Source organism: Jaculus jaculus, chromosome 20, assembly GCF_020740685.1.
Source record: "Jaculus jaculus isolate mJacJac1 chromosome 20, mJacJac1.mat.Y.cur, whole genome shotgun sequence".
Lineage (NCBI taxonomy): Eukaryota > Metazoa > Chordata > Mammalia > Rodentia > Dipodidae > Jaculus > Jaculus jaculus.
In genome coordinates this window covers 11,808,259-11,820,821 of record NC_059121.1, presented here as the reverse complement: position 1 = coordinate 11,820,821, position 12,563 = coordinate 11,808,259, and the positions used below count along the sequence as shown (strand labels likewise).

Below are 12,563 nucleotides of genomic sequence, written 5' to 3'. Positions count from 1 at the left end.
CTTTGCTTGGACTGGACCAGCAGTTTGTGTGAGATGCTTGCTGTTATGGCCATGTCCTGAGAAGTTGTACATGGTTGCTTTGTGTAGAAATAAGCTGGTGTGAGTAGACGATATGGCACAGAAAGAAAACTCTTTGGGTGAACTGTTGCCCATTCAGGTGCAACTGAGAGATTATAACCTTTGAGATTGGATCAGCTGACCTGCACTGGGGCAACAGGAAGAATGTAGACTCTTTTGGAGGGATCTGAGTGCTCAAGAAGTGTCCTGTTCTTTGCTCTCTGAGCACTTGGGAACTTCCAGCTGTGGGTTTATTTAACATGGCCTGTGCCAAATTGTGCTGAGGGCTGCCCAGGCTCCTAGATTAAAGATGGCTATTGTGACAAGGCCTGTAATAATTCAGCCTGTGATTGGGATGGTGGTGATTGCTCAGGGGACACCAGCATCTACTTCCCACATTCCCAATTTTCACAAACTGGACAAGAATCATGCTTCTAGTTTTGGCTTCTGTGCTACAAGATTTTAGATACTGAATTATACAATGATGAACTGGATGAGACACTCCCCCACTCCCAGCTTTAAAGAGCTTACCATCTTAATGAGGGCAACTTCTAGAGCAGCAGCAGGAAATGCAAAGGAAAGGTACCCTGCTAACAGAGGGCTCAAAGGTGCTTACAGTCTTCAGGGAGGTTTTGACCCACCCAGGACAAACCGTGAGGAAGCAATTGCAGGAGTGCCGGACGCGGCCACATAAGATGTTCACAGTCCTTCAAAGACCCATCAGCCTGGCTTGCCCACTGCTCACCCAGTCACCTGGGGGTCTCCAGGCCTGCCACCTGCTTGGCCTCTCAGAAGGATGACTGAGTGTTCTAGTCACCGCTTGGAATGTTCTCCTCCCCTTGCCCAAAGCCACTGGCCTTCTCCAGCCAGCTCTACACGGCATGGTTGCGCTGCCACGCTCCCTGGCCCGTAGCTCCAGCGGGCGGACGTCTGGGCCGCCCGTGGCCCATCCCAGACCCGCTCACTCCCTAAGAGACCCCCACGCCGCGGCTAAAGAGCCGGCACCCAGGGCCACGGCTTCGCGTACACGTGGGCGCAGCTTGGAAGCCTCGGGGACCCGAAGCCGTGGGGACTGCAGGGGACGCTCTGTCGGAAGACCTCAACCAAGAGGTCGCGATCTGGGCTCGCACGGCTCCCAGAGCCCCAAAGCGGACAGGCGAGGACGCACGCGCCAGCGCCTCCGAGGCCCCTGCAGCGGCGATCGTCGATGTCATTGTTGGGAAAGACTAAAAAGGCAGAAAGATCCCAGAATATCTGATCTATTTTAATGGTTGGAACAGAGGCTGGGGTAGGTGGGCAGCTGAAGATCACGTGTTTTGTGATACAGATGAAAATCGCAGATTACAGCAGAAATTGGCAAGAAAGCAGTAGCTCTCCTGAGAAACACGGGGAAAAAAGAAAAAACCGTTGCAGGTTACCTGGTGTTGACTCTGTCTTAAAAAGCCTTCCTGTTGGGCTGGAGAGATGGCTTAGCGGTTAAGCGCTTGCCTGTGAAGCCTAAGGACCCCGGTTCGAGGCTCGGTTCCCCAGGTCCCAGGTTAGCCAGATGCACAAGGGGGCGCACCCGTCTGGAGTTCGTTTGCAGAGGCTGGAAGCCCTGGCGTGCCCATTCTCTCTCTCTCTCCCTCTCTCTGTCCTTCTCTCTGTGTCTGTCGCTCTCAAATAAATAAATAAAAATTTTTTTAAAAAAGCCTTCCTGTTGAAGACAAAAATGAAAAGGGTAAAAACTCTATAAGCAGTTCTTCTAATGACGGTGGTGAAGAAAAGTCTGAAGAAATAAGTGGTGAAGAAAGTGATATTGAAGAAAAGACTGAAGTGAAAGCTGAGCTGAAGCAGCCGACGAGAAGGGAAATGGAAGAAAGATCAATCACTACAGACATCCCTGACGTTCTCAAAAAGCAGCTTGAGGATGATTGCTACTATGTTAACAGGCAGAAACGGTCAGTGAAACTTCCATGCCAGACCAACATCATCACTATCTTAGAAGCCTATGTGAAGCATTTTGCTATCAATGCAGCCTTTTCAGCCAATGAGAGGCCTCGTCACCATCACGCTATGATGCATGCCCACATGAATGTGCATTATATCCCAGCAGAAAAGAACGCTGACCTCTGTAAAGAGATGGTTGATGGGTTAAGAATAACCTTTGATTATACTCTCCCATTGGTTTTGCTCTACCCGTATGAACAAGCTCAGTATAAAAAGGTGACACCAGGGCTGGAGAGATGGCTTAGCGGTTAAGCGCTTGCCTGTGAAGCCTAAGGACCCCGGTTCGAGGCTCGGTTCCCCAGGTCCCAAGTTAGCCAGATGCACAAGGGGGCGCACGCGTCTGGAGTTCATTTGCAGAGGCTGGAAGCCCTGGCGTGCCCATTCTCTCTCTCTCCCCCTATCTGTCTTTCTCTCTGTGTCTGTTGCTCTCAAATAAATAAATAAATAAAAATTTTTTTTAAAAAAAGGTGACATCATCTAAATTTTTCCTTCCGATTAGGGAGAGTGCCACCAACACGAACAGGAGCCAGGAGGAGCTTTCTCCTAGCCCACCTTTGCTGAATCCATCCACACCACAATCCACAGAGAGCCAGCCTACCTCTGGTGAACCAGCCGCTCCTGAGAGAGGCAAAGCTGAGCCCAAAGCATTGCAGTCTCTGCGCGTTCTACACGCCACAGCACCAACTGTGACAGGCTGTCTGAGAGCAGCCCGTCACCCCAGCCCAAGCTCTGGCAACGGGACACATCTTCCAGCATGCCCAAGCTGTTCCTGCACTTGGAAAAGAAGACACCTGTGCATAGTGGGTCATCTTCCCCGATTCCTCTGACTCCAAGTAAGGAAGGGAGTGCTGTGTTTGCTGGCTTTGAAGGACGAAGAACTAATGAAATAAATGAGGTCCTCTCCTGGAAGCTTGTGCCAGATAATTACCCCCTTGGAGATCAGCCACCTCCCCCCTCTCATATTTATGGGGCACAACATCTGCTGAGATTGTGAAACTTCCAGGAATCCTTGGAAAGATGTCCTTCTCTGAGAAGAATTTGAAGGCTTTACTGAAGCACTTTGATCTCTTTCTGAGGTTTTTAGCAGAATTCCACGATGACTTCTTTCCAATCAGCTTATGTTGCTGCCTGTGAGGCACACGACAGCACCAAGAACCCCAGGGCAATTCATTAAAGTTTTGATGGTTCTGTAAGAACAGCTGTTCTGTCTGGCTTTGTGCTTGGGTTCCATCCAGGTGAAGAACCAATGAAATGGTTGGCCCTCTTTCCAGATAGTGCAAACAGGCCCACTCAGGGTACTGTGAAAGGAACAAGCTTGGTTATTTGAGTTACTCACATATAGTAGTTATTTGTGTTATTAATTACTTTCCGAACTGGATGTAGTGGATCTTGTTTGTCATCTCAACCTTGGGGAAGCAGAGGTAGGAGGATCATAAGTTCTAGATCAGCCCATAGTAATACTCTGTCCCCAAGACGAGTGAAAGAATTACTAAGTATCAATTACAGTGATCATAATTACTTCTGGGTGCCTGAACATATTTCTATATAAAACGTGCTGCTACAGAGTCTTTCTGTGATACCAGGATATAAACAACTGTAGCTGTGTCCATAGAGAAACACTCATGAAAATAGGCTTAGGACAGGCTATTTTGGTAGATATTTAAGTTGATTTTCAGCAAGAACCACATTGTTTAGTTATTTGTTAGCATTAAACAAAATGTTTTTGAAACCTTTCCATTCATGTGGCGAGACTTAAGAACTTTGTTCAATAATGTTTAGTTTCTACTTGGAGACCATAAAGTAATCTCAAAGTATTTTAGAGAAAATTGCTACTGATGACAAAAGATGATGTACAGGTATACATTGCTTATAATATCCATGAAATATATTTTTTTGGTCATCTAAATAAAGCATGGTCTGTTTTGTTTAAGATTTTACAGCTCACCGGGTGTGGTGGCTCACGCCTTTAATCCCAGCACTTGGGAGGCAGAGGTGGGAGGATTGCCATGAGTTCGAGGCCACCCTGAGACTCCATAGTGAATTCCAGGTCAGCTACAGTGAGACCCTACCTTGAAAAGCCAAAAAAAAAAAAAAAAAAAAGATTTTACAGCTATACTTGGCCTTTTAACATTACAGTTCCTTTTCTATAAAATATTATTTTGGTGATTTAAATAAAGCATTGCTTGTTTGAAAGAATCAAGAAAAAAAACAGAAGTAATCTGTTCTTCAAAGTCTGCTTTATTCCCTCCTGTATTAACAAATTGGCACCCTGTCTGGTACTGTGGAGTATAAGAAATGCAGGATAGGGACTGACATTAAGTTGCAACACAGTCTTGTGTTTTGGAAATGGCCATGGGCAGTGTGAAGCAGGTTTGCTGGTTGCCTGCATGGAGACCCCGTGGGGCCATGAGGATAAACTGTGATTGCAGTGGAGACCCTGTGGAGATGCCAGGACCACGAGATGACTGCTATAGATGAAGTTTTCCAGGACTGTGAGTAGCCTAGCTGGAGGGGCAGATTTGGAATGCCAGAGACTTGTTGCTGGTTAGAATTATCGGACTTGGAGATTTATCACTGACTAGAGTTGTTGAACTTGAAGTTGTAGAGCTAGATGTTTGCCCTGGTTGTTTTAAATCTTGTATTGGCTGAATATTTATTTGCTATGGCCAATGTCATCTTTTGTAGTGTGAATGTTTATTCTGTACCATTATGGGGTTTGGTTTTTTTTTTTTTTTTGGTATTATGGCTCAGTTAAAAGATCTCAGACTATGGGGATGTATGAACATCATTGGAATTGATAAAAACTATGGGGACTTTGAAAGTTGGACTAAATGCATTGAATTTTATGTCATGGAAGATTAATAGTTTATGGGAGCCAGGGTAGTTTGATTCAGGTGTCACCCATAAACTTAGGTATTCTGGATGCTAGGTTCACCAGCTGATGGCAATTGAAAATTAAAACCTCCTGGAGGTGGTGCATTGTTGGGGGCAGGCTTATGGGTGTTATAGCCAGTTTCCCCATGCCAGTGTTTGGCACACTCTCCTGTTGCTATGGCCCACCTTATGTTGGCCAGGGGGTGATGTCCACCCTCTGCTCATGCCATCATTTTTCCTGCCATCATGGAGCTTTCCTCTTGAGCCTATAAGCCAAAATAAACTTCTTTTTCCCACAAGCTGCTTTTGGTTGGGTGATTTCTACCGCTAATGTGAACCTGACTGCAACAGACACCCCACAGCAATATTCCCAGAAAAAGATCTTCATAAGGTCCATAGGAACTATTCTGACAGGCCTTCAGTGGGACTTGTTGGATTCCGTCATTGAGAGGCCATCATTCCCACTCCCAGCATCCCAGAATAACCTCTAGGAAGAGTAGGTAACAAGAACAATTGATCTCATACAATGAGCTTATTTATTTCCTGAACAAATTGGTGAGTGACTTGAACTTCAGAAAGGTCACTGGACTGTGTGTGAAATAGATGGAAGCACAGTGGCTAAAATACAAAGGCTAGCCAAGGGGACACAGTTAAGAAGGCTGATGCAGCAACCCAGTGTAAGAATAATACTGGCACAAGCCTAAGGTACTGGAGATGGAGTTTAGAGAAGGGGACCCACACCTAAGTCAAATCAGATGCAGACAGTATTAAGGAATCTCTTGGGGTGACTTATGTAATTCTGTACTAGGCTTGCTTAGATTGGAGCATTTAGACATGTCCACCAGGTCCTCAGGAGAAAAGAGTGGGGCAAAGATAAAAATTTAGAGGTGTTGAGTTTATTACTATTATCATGATGAGACCTGGATATAAGGAGATAGTCCCTGTCATTTTCTGAACTCTGAACTTTCCCATTATTTCATTTTTAAAATTTATACCTACCAAGTTTGTAATGTGTGCCTAAAATCTTAAGTTAGCACTTGGGAAGCTGAGACAAGAGGATTGCAAGCTTGCATACTACATAGACTCTGTCTCAAAAAGAAAAAAAAAAAAGAAAGAAAGAAAAAGAAAACTAGATAAATAAATACGAATAAAAAATTGTCAGATGTGGTGGCACACGCCTTTAATCTCAGCACTCAGGAGGCAGAGATAGGAGAATTGCTGTGAGTTTGAGGTCACCCTGAGAATACATAATGAATTTCAGGTCAACCTGGGCTAGAGTGAGACCCTACCTCAAAAAACTCAACAAAAAAAGAAATAAAAATTATACCACATACTTTAGTCTGTACTTATTTTTTTCTTTAAACTATTATTTATTTACAAACAGTGACAGACACAGAAAGAAAGACAGACAGAGAGAATGGGTGCACCCGGGCCTCCAGCCACTACAAATGAACTCCAGATACATGTGCCACTTTGTGCATCTGGCTTTATGTGAGTATAGGGTCATTGGGCTTTGCAGACAAGTGCCTCAACTACTGAGCTGTCTCTCCATCCCCTACGTATTTATTCTCATATTGTCATGTGTGTTATTTAGTCTTGTTTCCAAAGCTATTAGAAACTCTTTTTGGAAGAATCTTTTATGTTTATAGTGATGTGCTGAATGAGCTGTAGGTTCTCACTATGGTGAAAAGACCCTTTGTTCCTCTCTGGTGGAATTCTACACTTGATCTCTGAAGGGAGTGATGAGGCCAAGAGTTTGCTATGGTATTCACAGGAAACACGAAGCTAACTTGCAGCATCATCAGCTTTGAAAATAAGAGATTTGTTATATACATGGTAAAGCATTCAGCATTTGAGTTCAATAAATATTTGTGGATAAGGAAATCATGTATTCATTCCAATGGTGGCATGCTAGTACACAAAACAGTGGCATTTCACATTGGCTACATTTCTAGGGCTAAACTTGTGCATCCATTGGAAAGCAACATCAGGAAGCCCCAAAGTAAATCCACCAATAGCTGTGTGGCCCCATTAAAGATTTTAGAGAAACTGCTCTTGGCTTCAGAAAGAGTAGTTAAGATATCTTCTGACTGGCAAACCCTGGGAGGTCCTTCTTTAATTGACTGAGGTATTACCAGCCATATGATAGGACACTAGTTAGCTCCTGCTACCAAGTCAGGCTTGCCTGATGGCTACCAAAAATCCCACCTGCTCCCCATCCTGGAGTCTTTACAATGCTATGGCACGTTCTTATGATCAAAGGCAAAAAGATCCCAACTTGGGCTGGAGAGATGGCTTAGCGGTTAAGCGCTTGCCTGTGAAGCCTAAGGACCCCGGTTCGAGGCTCGGTTCTCCAGGTCCCACGTTAGCCAGATGCACAAGGGGGCGCACGCGTCTGGAGTTCGTTTGCAGAGGCTGGAAGCCCTGGCGCGCCCCTTCTCTCTCTCTCCCTCTATCTGTCTTTCTCTCTGTGTCTGTTGCTCTCAAATAAATAAAAATAAATAAAAATTAAAAAAAAAATATTTAAAAAAAAAAAAAAGATCCCAACTTAAAAGTGTGTGCTACCATGCACAGCTAATCCCAGCACTTGGGAGGCAGAGGCAGGAGGGTCACTATGAGTTCGAGGCCACCCTGAGACTACATAGTGAATGCCAGGTCAGCATGAGCTAGAGTGAGACTCTACCTCAAAAAAAAAAAAAAAAAAGAAAAGAAAAGAAAAGAAAAGAAAAAGAAAAACAAGTGCTGGGATTTAAAGTATGTGCCACCACACCTGGCTGAAAATATTTTTTTAGAATTTATGTAGTGGGGAAATCAAGGTCTTTTTCTACTACAAACAAGAACCATACATGTGCTTCACTTCTGTGCCTGGCTGTGTGTGGATTTGGGGAGTCAAACGTGGGCCAGTAGGGTTGGTAAGTGAACATCTTTAACCACTGAGCCATTTTCCCAGTCCTGAACATCACCTTTTTAACCTAAATATTGTTGAAAACCTTCTTGGTAGTATGTTGAGAAAGTAGTATGCTTCTGTTAATTGTTATTGTTTGTGCTATGCATTGGAGCCATTGCTAGGAAGCTAAGAATTTCATTTATCAAGTATGTATTGCATTATAAACAATATTGGCAAAACTCAATTTATGTTGGAAATTTTAAAAGAAGGAATGATTCTACTGGAGTACTATGTCAAGAAAAATTAAATACTGGGCTGGAGAGATGGGTTAGTGGTTAAGGCACTTGCTTGCAAAGCCTAAGGACCCAGGTTTGATTCCCCAGGACCTACGTAAGCCAGATGCAAAAGTGACGCATATGTCTGGAGTCCATTTGCTGTAGCTAGAGGCCTTGGCATGCCCATGTCTGTTCTCTCTCTCTCTCATTCTCCCTGTCACTTTCTCTGTCTCTTTCATAAATAAACAAATAAAAGTTTTATAAAAGAAAAATAAAATACTTATTATTATTTGTCCTTAATATTCACTGGCATGTCTTATTTTGCTCAATAACAAAAAATCAAAAAACTTTTCCATTATTCTGAAAAAATATTAAAGAAGAAGCCTTCTGTAATAATAATAACCCAGATATTTAATTCTAAAGTATTTTCTTTCTTTCTTTTCTTTTCTTTTCCTTTTTTTCTTTTTTTTGTTTTTTTGAGGAAACTCTAGCTTAGACTGACCTGGAATTCACTATGTAGTCTCAGGGTGGCCTTGAACTCATGGTGATCCTCCTACCTCTGCCTCCCAAGTGCTGGGATTAAAAGCGTGTACTAACCCAGCTGTAATACTCCTAGGACGCCTAAGGACTCATCTCACTACCTTAGAGATACCTGCTCAACCACGTTTATTGCCACTCTATTCACAATAGCTAGGAAATGGAACCAGCCTAGATGTCCCTCAACTGATGAGAGTATAATGAAGATGTGGCACATTTATACAATGGAGTTCTACTCAGCAGTAAAGAGAAGTGAAATTTGCAGGAAAATGGATGTATCTGGAAAGCATTATACTTAGTGAGGTAATCCAGACCCAGAAAACCAAATGTCACATGTTCTCTCTCATATGTGGATCCTAGCTACCAATGATTGGACTTCTATGTGAGTAGGAATAAAACTTAGTAACAGAAGTAAGTAAGGGTAAGGTGGCAGCTTAGGAGCCATGCCAAACCAGCCTAGGGAGGGATTTAAGCAAAACCCCAGCAAAATACACTCTTCTTCTGAAGGAGTATAGGTTATTCTTAGACACAGCAGAGAAGCCGGAGAGACCAAGACCCACCAGAAAGGAGGAACATGGCCAGAGTCCCACGCAGGTGACCGTGGCCCATGACCCGCATGTGCCGCTGGGTCAGGCCTGCCAGGCTCTCCAAGCAGCAGCAGCAGCAGCAGAGAGCAAGCAACAGATGTTTCAACTCCATCAGCCTTCTTGCAAAGTTAAGAAATCTGAAGGAAAGACAGCTGAGATCAACTAAAGAGCTACTGAAAGTGTGAGCAACTCCAGAAGTCTGAACTCTCCCATCCCCCGCCATCAGCCCCCAGTGGCAGCGCAGCCAGCAGAGCGGATCCGAGGTGCAGCTGCACAGCACAACACGGGGGGGGGGGGATCGAGGCGGGCACTCAGCATTGGTGAGATTGGAAGACACCCCAAAAGGTAATGAGGCTAACTGACAAAAAATTATTAATTAATAATAAATAAATGGGTACACAGTCCTGCAAGTGCTAATCTCCTTTCCTTGTCAGGGCAAGTTATGGGGTGTATATTCTTGGTTGGCTTTACCATTTTCAGATAACCTGTATTTGGGGGTTGAATTTTATTGCCTTTGGTACTTTCATATGTATAGGGCCTTTGTGTTTTGCTTCTGTCATTATTGGGGGCAGGGTCTGATCCAGATCCAGGTTGACCTGGAACCCAATTCAGAACAGAAATCTCTACCTCCCAAGTGACAAGATTAAGGGTGTAGAACAACACACACCCTTAGGGATTTTGGCTTTATATGACTATCTGTTTAAATCCCCACAATTGCATTCTTTGCACTGGTTTTTATTGATTGTGTATGTTACTCCATTGGAGTTTAGAATTTGCCAGATTCTTCCACCCAGTTCACTAGAATACATGCTTAGCAAGCAAACTCAACACCTAGGATTACTTCTGTGGCTTGATTGGGGTACAAGAGCGACCCCTGGCACCTTGAACTCATATCCTGAGGGTATGTAGAGGTGGCTTGCCACATCTGAAAACACTGCAGATAAGTAGAAAACCCAAGCAACAAATCAATTCAGGATGCAAAAGTCGCTACAAATATAATACAAGAAATTCAAAGAATCAAGCAATACAGTCCCACCAAAAACTATAAATCCATCAGAAATGAGCACCAATGAGACTGTTTTAGATGAAATGCCTGACAAAGCTTTCAAGAAAATGGTGGTATCTATCCTCAAAGAAATCCGAGAAGAAATGAAGCGAATCCAAGGAGAAAACAAAGGAATTAAAGAAGAAAAAAAAAAAAAAAAACTTCTGAAAGAAAACACAAGAAACCAGCTTAATGAAATAAGGAAGTCCTTATAAGACATGAGTAAGGAAATAGAAATACTGAAGAAAAACCAGGCTAGAATCCTGGCTCTGAAGAATACAGTCAATGAAGTAAAAAACCCTGTGGAAAGTCTCACCAGTAGAATGGATTAAGGAGAGAACAGAATATCTAAACTAGAAGACCAAATACAGTCCAACAAAGAAGAAGACAAGCTAATAGCCAGGTATGAATGTGAATTGCAAGATATCCAGGACAGTGTGAAAAGATCAAACAGAAGAATTCAGGGTATAACAGAAGAAGAATTTCAATCCAGATGCTTAGTAGGTTTTTTTCAAGAAAATCATAGAAGAAAATTTTACTCAAATTGGGAAAGAAATGCTAATACAGACACAAGAAGCTTTTAGAACACCAAACTGACAAAATCTGGAAAAAACCCCTCCTCACTATGTTATAATTAAACTACTAAACACACAAACCAAAGAAAATATATTGAAAGCAGTTAGAGAGATGAAGTAGGTCACCTACAAAGGCAAGCCCATCAGAATAACTTCAGATTACTCAACACAAACTTTAAAAGCAAGAAAGGGGTTGGGGAAATGGCTTAGCAGTTAAGGCGCTTGCCTGCGGAAGCCTAGAGACCCCAGGACCCACATAAGCCAGATGCACAAGGGGGCACATGCATCTGGTATTCATTTGCAGTGGCTAGAGACCCTGGCATGCCCATTCTCTTTCTTTCTATCTGCCTCTTCCTCTCTCTCCCTCAAATAAATAAATAAAATAATTTTTAAAATACCAGAAAGGCTTGGAATGATGTATTCCAAGTTCTGAAAGATAACACCTGTCAACCAAGATTACTTTATCCTGCAAAGCTATCTACCCAAATTGATGGAGAAATAAGGACATTCCACAACAAAAACAGGCTAAAGGAATTTAGGACAAGTAAAACAGCTCTATAGAAAATACTTGAAGGAATTCCTAATGCCAAAGAGAAAGCAAAACACACACAGGAGGAAATAGAAAAAAAAAAAAAAAAACCATACTCAAATAACAGTTAAAACAAACGAGTAAAGGGAAAATAGGAAACACCACAAAATGAGAAGAATGGTGAGAATAAATGCATACCTTTCAATAATAACTCTTAATATCAGTGGCCTCAATGCACCATCCAAAAGAAACAGGCTTGCAGACTGGATTAAAATCAGGATCCTGACATTCATTGCCCCCAGGAAATTCATCTCTCAATAAAAGATAGACACCACCTTAGGGTGGAAGGATGGAAAATGGTATTTTAATTTTTTTTTTATTTGAGAGCGACAGACACAGAGAGAAAGACAGATAGAGGAAGAGAGAGAGAATAGGCGCGCCAGGGCTTCCAGCCTCTGCAAATGAACTCCAGATGCGTGCGCCCCCTTGTGCATCTGGCTAACATGGGACCTGGGGAACCGAGCCTCGAACCGGGGTCCTTAGGCTTCACAGGCAAGCGCTTAACCGCTAAGCCATCTCTCCAGCCTGGAAAATGGTATTTTAAGCAAATGGGCCTAATAGCAGGGGTTGCTATCCTAGAATCTGACAGGATAGATTTCAAACCAACATTAGTGAGGAAAGATAAAGAAGGTATTTTATACTGATTAAAGGAACTTTCCAGCAGGAGGACATTACAATCTTACACATATATTCACCTAACATGGGGGCTCCCAGTTTCATCAAACAAATACTATTAGACTTAAGGTCACAGATAACATCAAACCAAATTGTAGTGGGAGACTTGAATACCCCACCCTCATCAATTGACAAGTCATCCTGGCAAAAAATAAAGAGAGACATCTGAATTAAATGATGTCATGGGACAAATGGACCTAACAGATATCTACAGAACATTCCATCCAAATGCTGCAGAATATACACTTTTCTCAGCAGCACATGAAACATTCTCTAAAATAGAGTATGTATGAGGACACAAAACAAACCTCCACAATTATAGGAAAATTGAAATAATCCCTTGTACTCTATCTGACCACAATGGGATTAAACTGCAAATCAGCAACAAGAAAAACTACAGAGCATACAGAAATTCATGGAGGCTAAACAGTACACTATGGAATGATCAGTGGGTCATTGAAGAAATCAAAAAG

General features: G+C 42.8%; 1 pseudogene; it reads left to right on the top strand.

The window, feature by feature from the left end:
- Window positions 1-938: 938 nt before the first annotated feature.
- LOC101608479 lies at window positions 939-3,378 on the top strand (annotated as a pseudogene).
- The last annotated feature ends 9,185 nt before the right edge of the window (window positions 3,379-12,563 follow it).